At 42.5% G+C, this 15,099-nt stretch overlaps 1 long non-coding RNA gene across 1 annotated transcript; it reads right to left on the bottom strand.

Moving 5' to 3' along the window:
- LOC135933664 (uncharacterized) lies at positions 1-1,512 on the bottom strand. The gene is made up of 3 exons (XR_010573874.1): positions 1,419-1,512; positions 1,084-1,196; positions 1-239 (listed from the first exon to the last, which is right to left on the bottom strand). It is a non-coding gene; the product is annotated as an uncharacterized LOC135933664 (long non-coding RNA).
- Between the last annotated feature and the right edge of the window lie 13,587 nt (positions 1,513-15,099).

Genomic DNA, 15,099 nt, shown 5'->3' with positions numbered 1-15,099 from the left:
TGACTGAACTGGACCAGTTTGAGACCATTTCCAGCCGCTCTTGGAGAGTCCAATCCACGCCTCTGTGCTCCCCGCCCTTTTCTGAGCTTCCTGGATGAGAGCTGAGCTGTTAACGATGGCGAGGTCAATGTACTCATCTCTGCAGTATTGCTGAGCATCGTTCCAGGACTTCTGCAGGTCAACGAGGTGGAGCTGTCTGACTAACTGATCAGACTGAAGATGGCAGACCATCACGTAACCTGAGAGGACACGAGTCAGTCAGCGCGGTCACAGACTCACCTCAGCTCGACTATTTTAGTCATCAGGAGAATAAATTCTTTACATACTACCACAACGCAAATGTTTTGTTGACATCTTTAAAGACATGTTAATATATGTGTCCTTCAAAGGATGTGTAACTCGTGTACTGGTTAAAATGTGTTTACAATGCCTGTGGACACCTACACACTGGTTTCCTGCTCCAGGGCAAAACTCTCACATCAGGTTAAAAAGCTGCTTTAACAGTGTTAAGTTTGTTTTTCACTCTGGCCTTATTGCACATGTATTTGGACGATTTTTCCTCTTCAGTGTGCACAATGAAGGAAAACAACGTGTTGGTGGTCGAGGCTCAAAGCTGAACAACACGTGCACACGGACGTGCTAAAAGCAGTCAGGATGTGTTTCAGCGAGCTGACGGGTTTGCAGCGTTTCAGGCTTTCAGTCAGATTTCTACACAGAAAATCAAATCAAGACGTGTTTTTGTCAGCAGTGCACACAAACAGAGCCACGCTCATGCACTGACTCTTCCCTCCTTTCTTTCTTGTTTTACTCTTTTACTTCACTTTATACAAACTGTTACAAACTGCCGACTATTAAACTGTCAATCAAACTTCTAACTGGACCCAAAGAAACCTTTAGAAGTTTAGTTGACATGACAAAGATCTTTGGAGATTGTACGAGTGTTTCTGTGACTGCTTGAAGCTCGTTTACAGACACCTTTAAAATAATCACTATGGAGCAGTTCACTTTGTGCTTTCTTTGATTTTCTGATATCAAAAGTTTCATTCAAACTATAAATGAGGCGACTGAGATGAGTTTACAGACCTGAGAGCAGCAGCAGGATCAGTCCACACCTCTTCATGACTGAGAGCTGAAAAACTGTGAAGACGTCCTCATGAATCTCATCTGCAGCTGCTCGTTCATTATTAATCAGAACACTTAAAGCAGCATCAACAAAGAGGCAGATGTCTCTGTCATTCACTCCATTTCTATCCGAATCGAATCATTCAAACAAAACTATCAAACATATTTAACATTTGAAACGTTCAACTTTAAAACTGTTGTCTTCATTCAATTATCATCATTTTGTTTATTAGAATACCAGATAATGAATGTGTGAGATTATCAAATAAACCAAATCAAACATATGCATAACATACCGACACGATGAGACGTCTGTGCAGCTGCGACACAGTCAGAACTCTTCATCTGATATAAATGTCATCCTCGCTCCTCCTCCCACGTCTATCAGAGCCTTTGTAAAAGTGGTTTTAGAAAGCAGCCCAGTGGTCATTACAGTGCATTTGATTAAAGATGCTCAGAGTCATTTAACTGAAGATGACTTATTCAAAGTTATTACAGATGCAAACAGACTGACGTCTGGCAGAACGGGCTGTGAACTGGAGCTAAACCAGGTCACGGGCGTCGAACCATGAAACTAGGACTGAGGTTAAAGGCAGTAAACGGGCCGTTCGCTTTCAGGCTTCAGTCTCTGTGAGAGGAAGAACATGCTTCTCCTCCTGACTGGAGGTCAGCGTGTCTGCTGCATCATCAGCAAAGATGGACGCACTTGGAAATGTTTGCGTCTTCATTTGAATCCAAAGCCGAGGTTTGCGGGTTTGCTTGCTGTGCATGCGTTTGCATGGATACAGCACTGATCCCGACCACTTCAGTCTTATTTGAATAATGTTGTCATTATTATAATTGGGACAAAAGAGCGTTCAAGCTCGACTCCTCCAAACAAATCAGTGATGATGAAGACACAACCCGACACATTTCACATGTCAGTTCCAATCATAGAGAACAAATAGTTTTTATTTTGTTCCTTGTTTGTTTGGCTTCAGCGTGTTTTTTAATGATATTACACTTTTAGTGCATCTCCTCTGAAAGTGCAAAGCTTGCTTTGAGAGTCTCACACAGCACCACTTCCAAAGATGGAGGCTCAGTCACATACAAATAAAATGCACTGATTTTAAAGTCACCACTAAATTTCACTGAAAGTATTAACAAGACTTCATCAAAGTCTAAAACTGTGTTTGGTTGCTCTGATGGATATTTTGCTGGAGAAAAGAATCCTGGTCTGTTTTTGACCAGAATCTCAACCAGAGACATGGACACAGGAAGTTTAGCTTGAAGAAGTGGAGGAAAATGAATGAATGGCTGGATGGACAGATGGATGGAAACACAGTAAACACAGTTCTTCTGTTCACAGGAACAGGGCCGCTCAGGGACACAGGTAAGGGGTTCTTCTGGAGCTCAGTGCAAGGCAGATGTCAGAGAGATGTCAGACGTCACCACAACAATGATCTGTAGGCTCATCGAGCCTACACTCATCTGAGAGTGTAGGCTCGAAGTGGTCCTTGTGTACAGAGGGGTTATGAGCTGCCAGAAGACAGGTGTGTCAGCTGAAGTGAAGGAAACCAGCTGACCAGCAGGTGGAGCCAAAGGTGAGTCTGGCCAACATGAGAGAGAGAAAGAGAAAGAAGAAGCCAGACCTGCCCTGGATCATGAAAAAGGTGCAGCACTGTGGGTCCTTGTAGTCATCAGCCACAGGCTAAGCTGCTGGTTTACTGACACTAAACAAAGATCTGGTTTCCAGGAATTACTGAGTTCGTTCCTTTATTTCTACAAGTCACGCTCAGTCAGTTTAAACGAGCACAGCTAATGAGCCGCAGTGGTAGCAGAATCAAAATAATTTATTAATACCAGAGGAAATAATGTGGTCACAGTTCCTCCAATAAAATCAATAAATAAAATATAATATGCTACAAAGTTACAAAATATAACAGAGTAGCTCTGATATATAGCTTTAATTCTAAATATCCCAGTTTGCTACACAAAATTTAATATAGATAGTTAAATTAAGGCGCCCCTCAACAGATTTGGCATGAAAGGAAGGGAAGTAACACCTTAACTTTATTCACTGTAGTGTCTCAGTGCTCGTGATGCAGGGGCAGTGTAAACGGAGGATGGATGGAAGGTGGTGGGTGCTCCACCTTGGATATGACGATGATGATTACACTCCTGCTCACTGGGCTTGGTGCAGGATGGTTAGCACACAGGAGAAAAATGGGATCAGTGGAATTTTTCTGCTGCTGGGCCCAAACTCATCCTTTCCTTTTACTGAGCTCACAGGTGAAACAGGCTCTTCCTCGGTACACGTTTCTGTGTAAATGCATGTAGCCCCGCCCCTTCCAAGGTCACATGATGTTGCTCACTTGCTGAGTGAAAATACAGGATTTTTTCCACTTGGCAAGTAATTTGGAGGCAGAACAAGGAAGCCGTATAAGTATTTAATCTTGTCTGTAGCTGCCTCAACAAAGTCTCAACAAAGTCTCAACAAAGTCTTAAAGAGATAATAAAGACAGTGGTTATCAACTTTCTCTGTTAAGATGGGCTTTTTAACCCTGTGAGGTCATCAACTGTCCCAAACCCTGTGTTATGGTTAGTGTCAGACGCAGAGTCAGCATAATAAAGATAGCCATGGAGGACTTTCAGGACATGCTTACTAATGTACAGCCTAATAAATCAAATGAATATTTCCAGAAACTGATCACAGGTGACCCCTCACATCCCGCCCACCAAATCTTTGACCCGCTGCCCTCTGGTCGGCACCTCAGCTCAGTCAGGTCCCACACACCTCCCCCCACACCCCACCCTGCCCACCCACCCACAAATCAGAGCCATGGTCTGAGTAACCCTCATCACTCAGGACGCTCACACACAGACTCAGACTCAGTTTGCACTACTTCAACTTTGCAACCTGTTCTTCTAATCTGTTTATTTCTGCACAGTTGTTGTCGAGCACCCACAATTTCGTTGTACATGTTCACTGACAATAAAAGGCTATGTTGTTTAATTCTATTTAATGTGAGGAGCAGGATTTTAAATTCAATTCTGGATTTAATGAAGAAAAATCAGTTTGGAAGAAATCTGCTCTCTGTTTCTAGTCCCTGTCAGGACTCTTGCTGCAGCATTTTGCATTAACTGAAGGCTTTTCTGGGAGGACTTCCTGATAATAATGAATTGCAGTAGTCCAGCCTGGAAGTAATAAATGCATGAACTAGTTTTTCAGCATCACTCTGAGACAGGATATTTCTAACTTTAGAGATGTTGCACAAATGGAAGAAAGCAGTCTTACATATTTGTTTAATATGTGCTGCTTTCCTGCGGTCCAAAGGGATTGACCTGGACTGTAACTCTGTTGAACCATGCCACCCTCTTCCCAGGAGGAACGGCTACAAACCGGCTATTATATTTAGGTCTGTAAATTGAAAGCACAAGAACACGCTGCTGAAACAAGGAAGAAAATTAAAAGGCTCTAATGTCTTTATCAATGAACATCTAACCAAACACAACGCTGAAATAGCCACAAAAGCACGACACCTTAAGAAGATGGGAAAAATTCAAAGCACTTGGACGACGAACTGTAAAATATTCATTAAACTAAACGGATCACCAGAGGAAGCCAAAGTTCTGACCATTAAAAACATGGCGGATCTTGAAAAATATCAGTGAGCAACACGATCTGGACGACAAACAAGGTAACAGACAACCACACACTCACTTATGACACACACTGGAAGGAAGAACTCAGATACATCTGGAAGAAACAGCTGCATCATCCAGACAGTTGCAGAATATGATCAAATGGAACTGAAAACATTTAACTATATGGATCACAATACACAGGACTTGGAATATGAAATAGATCCAGACAACAACTTCTTCTCATCTATCAATAACAACTGCTGTTAGTATACAAATAAAGACTACAACCAGAGGATTCAAACTGAGAATAAATTATCAATTAACCACTTTAACTGTAGAAGTCTCTATGCTAATTTTAATCATATCAAAGAATATCTTAACCAGTTTTCACATCCATTTAGTGTCATTGCCTTAGAAACTTGGATCAATATGGAAAAAGGAACAGACTTTGAACTGGAGGGTTATGAATTCACATTTATAACTAGGCAAAACAAAGGAGGACGAGGAGTGGCCTTGTATGTGGACAAATCCTTGAAATTTAATGTGGTGGAAAAGATGACGATGGTGATCGATAATGTCCTGGAATGTATTACAGCTGAAATTTGTAAAGAAAAAACAAAAAACAAAAACAAAAAAACAAACAAGATATGATACAAACCACTGCAGTGCAGTACCTGTAATACCTACAGCGTGCTCTAATCGCTCTAATAGGATATTATGGTCGACAGCATCGAACGCTGCACTGAGGTCTAGCAGGACAAGCACAGAGATGAGTCCACTGTCAGAGGCCATAAGAAGATCATTTGTAACCTTCACTAAAGCTGTTTCTGTGCTGTGATGAGCTCTGAAACCTGACTGAAACCAAAGATGCCATCGTGATGATTACTACAGAGAATTGTAAGAGTCAAGAAGTAGGAAAATCTAGAAAAAAATACATTCTTAATATTAAATATTAAATATTTGTAATATTAAAGCTGCCAAATCAGTACAATTAGAAGTTAGATGTAAAACGTGTCTTCAGTCGGTCAGTACAGATCATTTTAGATGAAGAGTTGACTCTGAATACTCTTTTATCAGAGTTATAATATAATTACAGCTGTACTCAAATAACCACAAAGTGGTGAGGCAGAGAGTCTGTGCTGTATCCATGCAAACACGTGCAATGCTTTTGCTTTAGATTCAAATGAAGATGCCAAGATTTCTGTCTGTACTGACAAATGATGATAAGATTCAAAAGTTTTTAATACAATTTCATTTAAATGGAGTAAAACTGAAGAGAGAAGTAAAATAAAATCAACTGACCTAACTTCCTGCTCACAGTTTCTAGCTTCCATCTCTTTGATTTAACAGCTTCACACTTTTAAGGTGATGGACTTGAGATCCAAAATCTCCTCAAGTGCCTCCCCTTATGAAGATGCCCCTTGTTGTCCCGGGTCACTTACTTCTTTTTCTCCAATCACACTCAATGACTTAATTGCAGTAATAGGTAAAATGAAATCCTCATCATGCTCCTTAGATATATTACCTCCCTCTGTCCTGTCTGGGACTCTCACCAGCATTGGTCCCACACTACTATCCATCATCAACAATTCACTGAGGCAAGGCTGTGTTGCGTCCTATTTTAAACATGCTGAGGTAACCCCTCTGTTAAAAAAACAGAATCTAGATCCTACCTCCCCTAGTAGTTATCGTCCTATTTCAAGATTGCCATTTATAAGTAAATTACTAGAATAAATTGTAGAAAATCAGTTCAGGTCCTTACTATGCCGATTGCAGATTTTTGACCCTTTTCAGTCTGGCTTTCAAAAGCAGCACTCTACGGAGACCGCTCTCTTAAGGGTCCATAATGATCTACTAATGGCATCTGATGCAGGAAATTGTTCCGTGATCATTTTGCTAGATCTTAGCGCAGCCTTCGATACCATCGACCACAAAATCCTACTCAACAGGCTGAAGGTTCTGGCTGGTATATCTGGCACCGCCTTAGACTGGTTTTCTTCCTACTTATCAGACAGGACCTTTTCTGTTAGGACTGATAGGTTCTCCTCTAACACTGCTGCCCTGACCTGTGGGGTTCCACAGGGTTCAGTTTTGGGTCCATTATTATTTTCTTTTTACATGGTTCCTTTAGCTGGCATTATTCAGTCTTTTAGTGACCTTTCTTATCACTTCTATGCCGATGACATTCAGCTCCATATGTCCTTTAAGCCTCATCAGCTGGATAGGCTGTCCACCCTAGTCCAGTGTTTAACTCAGATCTCTGATTAGCTTTCTAGTGTCAGGATGAGGGAAATATTTTGCTGCTACTATTCATAACCATCATCATTATCATTGCATTAATCATCATTTCATCAAAGCATTTGGCATTGCGTTGAAACTTGTGTTACAGGTGTTGTCATGATCATATGTTGACATTTGTATTACAGGAGCAGCCATAATCATTGTATACACATATAACATTAAGGTTAAAACTGCATAGAGGTTTATAAAACACATATAGTACAGATAATTTAGAAACAGGCTGGAGTGAAGGCCTGAATGTAATCAGCTTCTGGTGTAATTTGCTTTACTAAAGTCTGCTTAACAACAGATGATAGGTGATGGGTCAACAGGAGGACAAGTTTACGGGGACATCCAAGGTCTGAGATCATCGCCATATTTGGAAAGAAGATGCTAGAAAGAGGAACTTCTGTGTCTGACTTTGGCTCTAAAATTGATCATTGTCTGTACAAGATGCAAATGATGTTCTTAGAAATACAAAAATATGTTATAGAACGCAAGAGGAGGCGTTATACTCCGATGCTATAAAAACCATTCTCTGTGTATGTTTGGGGAAGAACCCCGCAGATGTGATGCTGTGTGCTTCTTCCCACGCGTGTGTTGTCAATAAACTCTTCATCTGATTGCATCCTTCTGGGCCTCTGATATTTTGTTTTGGTTCTCAATATCTCGAATCAGGACACTAGCAATTACCTTGTTTTAAACATGAACAAGACGGAGACCATGATCATAGCTCCTCCTGGTCTACACTCTAAAATCAGTCAGGTTCTTGCCCCTTTCTGTTCTTCCGCTAAGCCAAATATTCGAAATCTTGGAGTAATATTTGACTCTTCTTTGGGCCTTGACTCACACGTAAAATCTCTGTCTCAATCCTGTTTCTTTCATTTAAGGAATATTTCTAAACTGCGACATATGGTCTCCTTTGCTGAATTAGAAAAAATTGTCCATGCATTTGTGTCATCGCGTTTAGATTATTGTAATTCCCTGTTTACCAGCTTGGATAAATCATCTCTTTCTCGCCTCCAGGCTATACAAAACGCATCAGCCAGACTACTAACTCGCTCTAACAAGCGAGCTCACATCACTCCTATTTTATGTTCTTTACATTGGCTCCCAATAGATTTTAGAATTCATTTTAAAATTATTGTTTTAACATACAGAGCACTAAACGGCCAAGCCCCAGATTATTTATCCAAGCTTCTCACAAAATACACTACTGCTCGCCGTCTCCGCTCACAGACTCAGAGTTTGTTGGTTGCTCCCAGAACACGACTGAAGACGAAAGGGGGCGGAGCCTTTCAGTCTGTGGCACCAAGGCTGTGGAACAGTCTCTACAACTACGTTTGGTTGACTCTGTGGATTCTTTTAAAAAGCAGTTAAAAACTTTACTGTTTAAACAAGCTTTCTGTTGACCAATGCTTTTTACATTTTTTACATTTCTAATTTACATTTAAACTCTATATTGTGTGTATTGTGCATTTTGCTATTTATCGTACTGTTTATTTTAATCTTTGTGTGGAGCGCTTTGTGACTACCTGTCTATGAAAAGCGCTTAATAAATAAACTTTACTTACTTACTTACTTACTTTTGACCTCATTTACAGTCTGTTCTGGTCTGAGAGTCGTTTGCATCTGAAATGAGTGTGAATAAGTCAACTTCAGATTTATATGCCTGTTTTTGCATTCAGAAATGACTCCATAAATCTCTTAACCAAATAGACTTTAATGAACACTTCTATATGTCTAAGAACATGTACCTGGTTTTTACATAGTTAATGATGACTTTCTGAGAGAGGAGGAAGAGGAGGGAGGAACAGATGTATATTTAGAGGGACAGTCTGGGTGTCTCGTGGGCAAACACACTGACTCCATCTCCTCACTGCAGGTACGTTGAGGCTCTCTTTTGTCTCATATTCATGTGAAGCGATGTGAGTAATAATTCATGTTGATGGAAGAATCATTCAGTTACACAAAATTCAGTCTGTAATATCTGTACATTGGCTTCATTGGGCCACATTGGTGCATTGGGTCTTCAAGTCTGGTTTGAGAGATTTAACAGGAATGTAAAACTGTTTCAAGTTCATGACAGAGCTGGTGCTGTCAGCCGGTGGGATAGGTCAGTTTCACTGAAGTGGAACTGTAGACTAGAAGGTCCCATCTATCATTAATGGCATCGTCCCAATTTGGAGAAGCAAACAGGAGTACTGCCAGGGTTGATTTAAGGCCTGTGATTATCCTCCTTCCTGTGTCGCAGGAATGTGATGCTAAAATAAATTTCTTCAGACTCCCACAAAGGAACACGCTCACACAGTTTACAGTGAGAGCTAACTCAGTAATAATAAAGAAGTGTCGCTCTGTGCTGATGATGTTTTTGTGTCCATGATGGAATGGTTGCAGAAGAAGTCCTTACAGTCTCTGAGCTGTCTGTCATGAAGTGTGGTGAAGCGCTCCTCCTGCTGCTCTCAGGTCTGTAAACATGTCTCACTCTCACACATTTAGTTACAAGAAAATGTGGCAACCTGTCGACCTCAAACCACAATAAACTGAAACCTCTGAGCTGAGCGGTGAGAGTGTGATGATCAAGCTTAAAGTCAGTTTCTTGTGTTCATCTTTTCACCTGCTAGATCACCATAGCAACTGATGATAAACACATAACTTGGTCTGGAGCAGGTTATGTGTGGAGTTTCTGTGTAAAGTGCCACGTTTTACTGATTCTTTTATTTACAGCCTGATTTAAGCGTATCTCACCAACATGACTGAATGAAGCTGTGACGATATGCCATCACAAACAGCTGGTGGTCTATTGCCACTGGAATTGATAGAGATTCAGTTAGTGATGCAGAAATTGTTTTGCCGTTTAATCTGCTGCTGGGTGTTTTTACACTGCTGGAACTGCAGCTAATATTCAGTTCAGTTTTATTTATACAGCACCACATCACAACAACAGTTGGTTAAAGACTCTACAGTAATACAGAGAAAACCCCAACAATCAGATGATCCCTGTGAGCAAGCGCTTTGGTGACAGTGGGAAGAAAAAACCCCATTTTAACAGGAACAATCCTCCAGTATAACCAGGAAGGTATACTGGAGCAAATTTTACTTTGATCAGGAGAAATTTTATTTTCACAACTTCTTTATTCGACTGCAGAAGAGTGGAATAACTGAACAGACATAATAAAATAATAATCCATTGTCAAAAATATCAAACTTTGTGTGGTTGATCGCCTGTGGATCACTTCGGTTTTTCAGATGTTAATAAAACTAAACTATTCACAGTTATCAGTGGAGAAGAGCAGAGTTTGCAGCAAAGCAGTTTGTTGAACTACAAAATAGTCAAAGTATTCCTGACACACAGAATAATCTGTGACATTTTGGGTGGCGTGTGTTTCTGCAGTCAGGGCTGTCTCTTGTGTTGTCTCTCAGGTTATGTGGTCGTTTGCCAGTTTCAGTCTGGTCAGTGCGACAGACAGTTCCACTTCGTCACTCAGTCAAAGACCTGGGCCGAAGCTCAGCTTTACTGCAGAGAGAAGTACACCGATCTCGCCACCTTCACCTTCACCAGCAAAGAGGAAACTATGGTGGCCCAACAGCTGGTGGGGAGTCAAAAATTCTGGATCGGACTCTTCAGGGTCTGGAAGTGGTCTTATACTGGAACAGGTAAATCAACCTTCACAAAGTGGGGCATAGGCGAGCCCGGTGTGGAGAAGTGTGTGACAGTATCTACAGCGGGACTGTGGTCGACCAGAGACTGTTCAGAAGAGAAGCCCTTCATCTGTTACAACGGTGAGTGGCATCAGCGCCTAAAAGCACCAAGACGAAGGAGCAATAGTCTCTCAGATAGATAGATATATTTAAAATAAGCATATTTATATATTTATGTACAACTAAAAAATATTTAGTCGAAGAAAAGATATCATGATCAACATTTCTTAAAAATATCAGTTTTTAGTTTAAAAAAGGTGAATGTTGTTGGTGAATATTTCCAGCCTGTGCTCTGACTCTGTCTGCTCGTTTCTCTTCCAGGTGTTGCTGGCCGTTACATCCTGGTGCAGGACTCGAGGAGCTTTTATAGTGCTCGGTCCTACTGCAGGGAGAGGTACACAGACCTGAGCACCGTCAACAGTGTGGTGAACAACACGGAGATCATGACTCTGCTGGCGTCAGACATTTATGATAGTTCTTTAATGAATGGAAGTAGATGGCTGATTCCCTCTTTCTCACTTGCCTGGATTGGTTTGAGCAACAGCTGGGAGTGGTCCGATGGGAGCGACGCCCAGTTCCTGCCTCTGACTTTGCAATCAGCAGATGGGGACTGTGTGATGGTGGACCACTCATCATCATTGCTGCTTTTCCAGCCATGCAATAATACGTACCCCTTCCTCTGCTACCAGGGTGAGTCTGTCCTCTCTGTTCCTGCAGAGCCTGATCCTCCAGGTCCTGAGATGAGTCCAATGAGTCAGTAAATTTGATGATGTGATTGTTGTTGTGGGTCGAACTGCAGTCATGGATGTAGAGGAAATACAGGAGGGGGCTCAGTGCACAGCCCTATGGGGAGCCGGTGCTCAGTGTGCGAGTGGAGGAGAGATGAGGGCGGAGTCTTACAGTCTGGGGCCGGTGTCACGGTTTGCCAGGGCAGGCCATGGGGATGTGGGTAATGAGGATCCAAATGCAGGACTCTGGTAATGATGACAGTGCGTTTCGTTCACAGTGAGTGACAACAATCCAACAATAATCCCCTGTGCGCTCCCGACTCCCGTGCAGCATCCATTCCCCGTGCTCCACGCCTCCGCTCCCTTGTACTCGTATCTGCTGCCCTCCTGTGCTCCACTCTCCTGCTGGGGAAAACAACAGAGGCAGCTGTTAGCACAATCCCACTGTCGCGAACACCAGGGCCGCTGTTCGGCCCTGGTGTTTGCTGGGGTCAAATTTCCCCCCTCCAAGGGGGAAGGAAGTCCTTGATGTGCTGAAGAATTTCATGATTACGGGGTGAGGGCCACGGAGCGGTAATCCTTCAGGCTGGTGATGGGAGACTGCTTCGGCACTGGGATGACTTTGGCTGATTTTAGACAGGATGGGATGGCTGCCGGATCCAGTGAGAGGCTGAAGATACTGGTGAAGATGAGGATGAGCTGGTGGGCACATGCTCTTAGCATCTTGTCAGGTACTCCGTCTGGACTGGACTTGTGTTTAAAAGTGGGCGAAGAAGCTTTTTATTTCCTCTGCCAGCTGCACACTCAGGTTCTCTGCCTTCTCAGTGCTGCCTCTGTGGTTTTTGATGTCTTGTATTCCCTGCCACACCTCCCGTGTGTTGTTGCTGGACAGGAGGGACAAGATGCTTGTTTGTGGTCTGTCTTGGCTTTTTTAATTCCACTTTTCAGGTCAGCTTGTGCAGCCCTGTACAGAGCTCTGTCACCTGACCTGAAGGCGGCATCGCGGGCTTTGAGGAGTGAGCGGACTTCGCTGGTCATGGGTTTTTGTTTTGGGAAAACCTGAATGCTTGTGTCCACAGTCACATTTCCAATACACAACTTGATATTGTCCAGAACTGATCCTGCAAATGTTTCTACGTCCTGGTGTTCAAATCTGTCCCAGTCTGTCTGTGTGAAGCCGTCCTGTAGTTTGGAGAGAGCATTTTCAGGCCAGGTTGTAACAGTCTTTGTGTTGGGCGTCTGAGGGGGGTGTAGGCTGGGGAGAGCAGGAGGGAGAGGACCCACAAACACCCACAGACTCAATAACAGTTTCTTCCCAAAGGAACTCACACACGCACCGATAACACAGTCCCACCCCCTCATTTTTTCCATTTCCCTCTTTAAACCACCACTGTGCAATAACCCGAACTGTATATACAAAACACTATTTATTTACATACCTGCTTTTTCTTTTTTTCTGTTAATACTGTCAATATGTATATAGTGCTGCAGAACTGCCGTTTGCACTGAGTTGGAGATGCTCTGTATCTCATTGTACAACTGCATAGTGACAACAAGGCAATCTATTCTGATCTGATCGGCTTGTTGTTTCTCTGCAGACGTCCAAACTCCAGTGTTGAAGCGCAGCGTGAAGGTTCAGCTGAGAGCGGGCTCTGCAGACCTGAACGACCCCGCACTGCAAGAGTCCATCCTGCAGCAGGTCAGAGGACACACGACACCCTGTTCCTGCAGCACAGCTGCAGCAGAGCCCCACCAAACTGCAGCCTCTTGCATCTTTAAAATAAAAAACCAGAGGATCATTTGGTGGTATTTTCCACTAGTCTGCATGTCCTCAGTCAGCAAGAAAGAAAATACTCAATGACAACCGTGTTAGTATAAATTCAAGAATTTAAGAATGAAGTCATCCTGGTATTTTCAGACTCCTCAGTGATTGTGCTGGTTATAAATCAGTCACTGTGTCTTCATCAGGTTTCAAACACTTTTTGACTTACACAGTGTCATAATGTGTGAAAACTGTGTTTCAGGTGAGGGAGAAGCTGGCAGAGCAAGGAGTCACTGAGGAGGTGAAGCTGAGGTGGAGGACGCAGCCTGATGGGAAGATTTTCCACAGAGAGGAGGAGACAGCCGGTTACTGTGAGAAGGAAGACTGTGGGTCGGTTTAGTCTGCACACCAGGAAGTGACATCATCTGTTTATTCATTATTACTGGCTGATGTTTTAATGATAAATCGATTATGTCTTTTAATCTTCAGAAGTTATCTGACTGACAAATATCAGTAGCTAGCTCATAAATTATTGTGTATATTAGGGTTAGTACTCGAGTATATGTATGTGTAATGTTTGAAAAGTAATTACTCTGTAGATTATTTCATGATCTTGAGTTGCTGGACCTCTAACCACTGCTCTCCTGAGCAGGTTGACTCTCTGCTTTAAGAGTCCTGCTGTGGTGTCAGGAAACAGGTGCAAATGATGTTCTTTTTAAAAACTATGATTTTTCTTCTTCAACTGTTTTTCTCAATGCATGAAATTGTAATTTTCATCTTATGAACTAAATAAAAGAGCAACTTTACACACCTCTACTTTTTCACCACTTAAGGGTTATGATGGCAAACATGGCACCAATGAAACTAATTTGAATACATTTCATGATTTTGATTGTTATACTTTGATTCATGTTGTTTGGCTTTGATTCTTCAGTTAAATCAGAGCTCAGATTGTCAGATACACCTTAAAAGCCTGTGGTGCACAGCCTCTTAAAATAAATCAGTCAAATTTAAAATCAAACTGTTAAGTCAAATTGTTGAATGTGTCATTGTGTTTCTTAAATTTGTAAAGTCTTAGTTCAAGCAGTAGGATCAAAGCCATTCCTCTGATCCTGACCGCCTCTCCAGCCACTCTGTGCTGGGGGAGGTTTTATCGCACATACATCCTATCTGACAGATCTGTTTCTTGTGTTGTAAGCTTCCTGCTTTTATGATCCTTTTGGTGAGCAGGAGGTCACACAAACACACCCCCATGACACACACACACACACATACACACAGTGCCTTGCCTTTTAGAACCATTGGGGGGTTTTATGGTGGGAGGTGTTGTAAATGGCCTGTATTTATATAGCGCTTTTTAATAGTCCTAAGGACCCCAAAGCGCTTTACATATCCAGTCATCCACCCATTCACACACACATTCACACACTGGTAATGGCAAGCTACATTGTAGCCACAGCCACCCTGGAGCGCACTGACAGAGGCGAGGCTGCCGGACACTGGCACCACCGGGCCCTCTGACCACCACCAGTAGGCAACAGATGAAGTGTCTTGCCCAAGGACACAACGACCGAAACTGTCCAAGCCGGGGCTCGAACCGGCAACCTTCCGATTACAAGGCGAACTCCCAACTCTTGAGCCACGATCGCCCCAACGATATTATTGTGTTGTATTGTGTAAACTGTAGCTATCATGGGAATAAATAGCTGCGAGGAGAGCTACTCTTTGAAGGATTTGGGCTAGAGACAGGTGAGGAGCATTGCTCCACTGCCTGGTTCTGACCAAAGCTCTCCCTCGTTAGCGAGTTAAAGACCGGTTGAAGATGTTCTGTTTTGTTTTTCGTTCTTCATGAGGAATAAGTCTCTAGACCAGACCCAG

Source organism: Pelmatolapia mariae, linkage group LG10_11 (assembly GCF_036321145.2).
Source record: "Pelmatolapia mariae isolate MD_Pm_ZW linkage group LG10_11, Pm_UMD_F_2, whole genome shotgun sequence".
Taxonomy (NCBI): Eukaryota; Metazoa; Chordata; class Actinopteri; order Cichliformes; family Cichlidae; genus Pelmatolapia; species Pelmatolapia mariae.
This window is presented reverse-complemented; position numbering and strand designations above follow the sequence as displayed.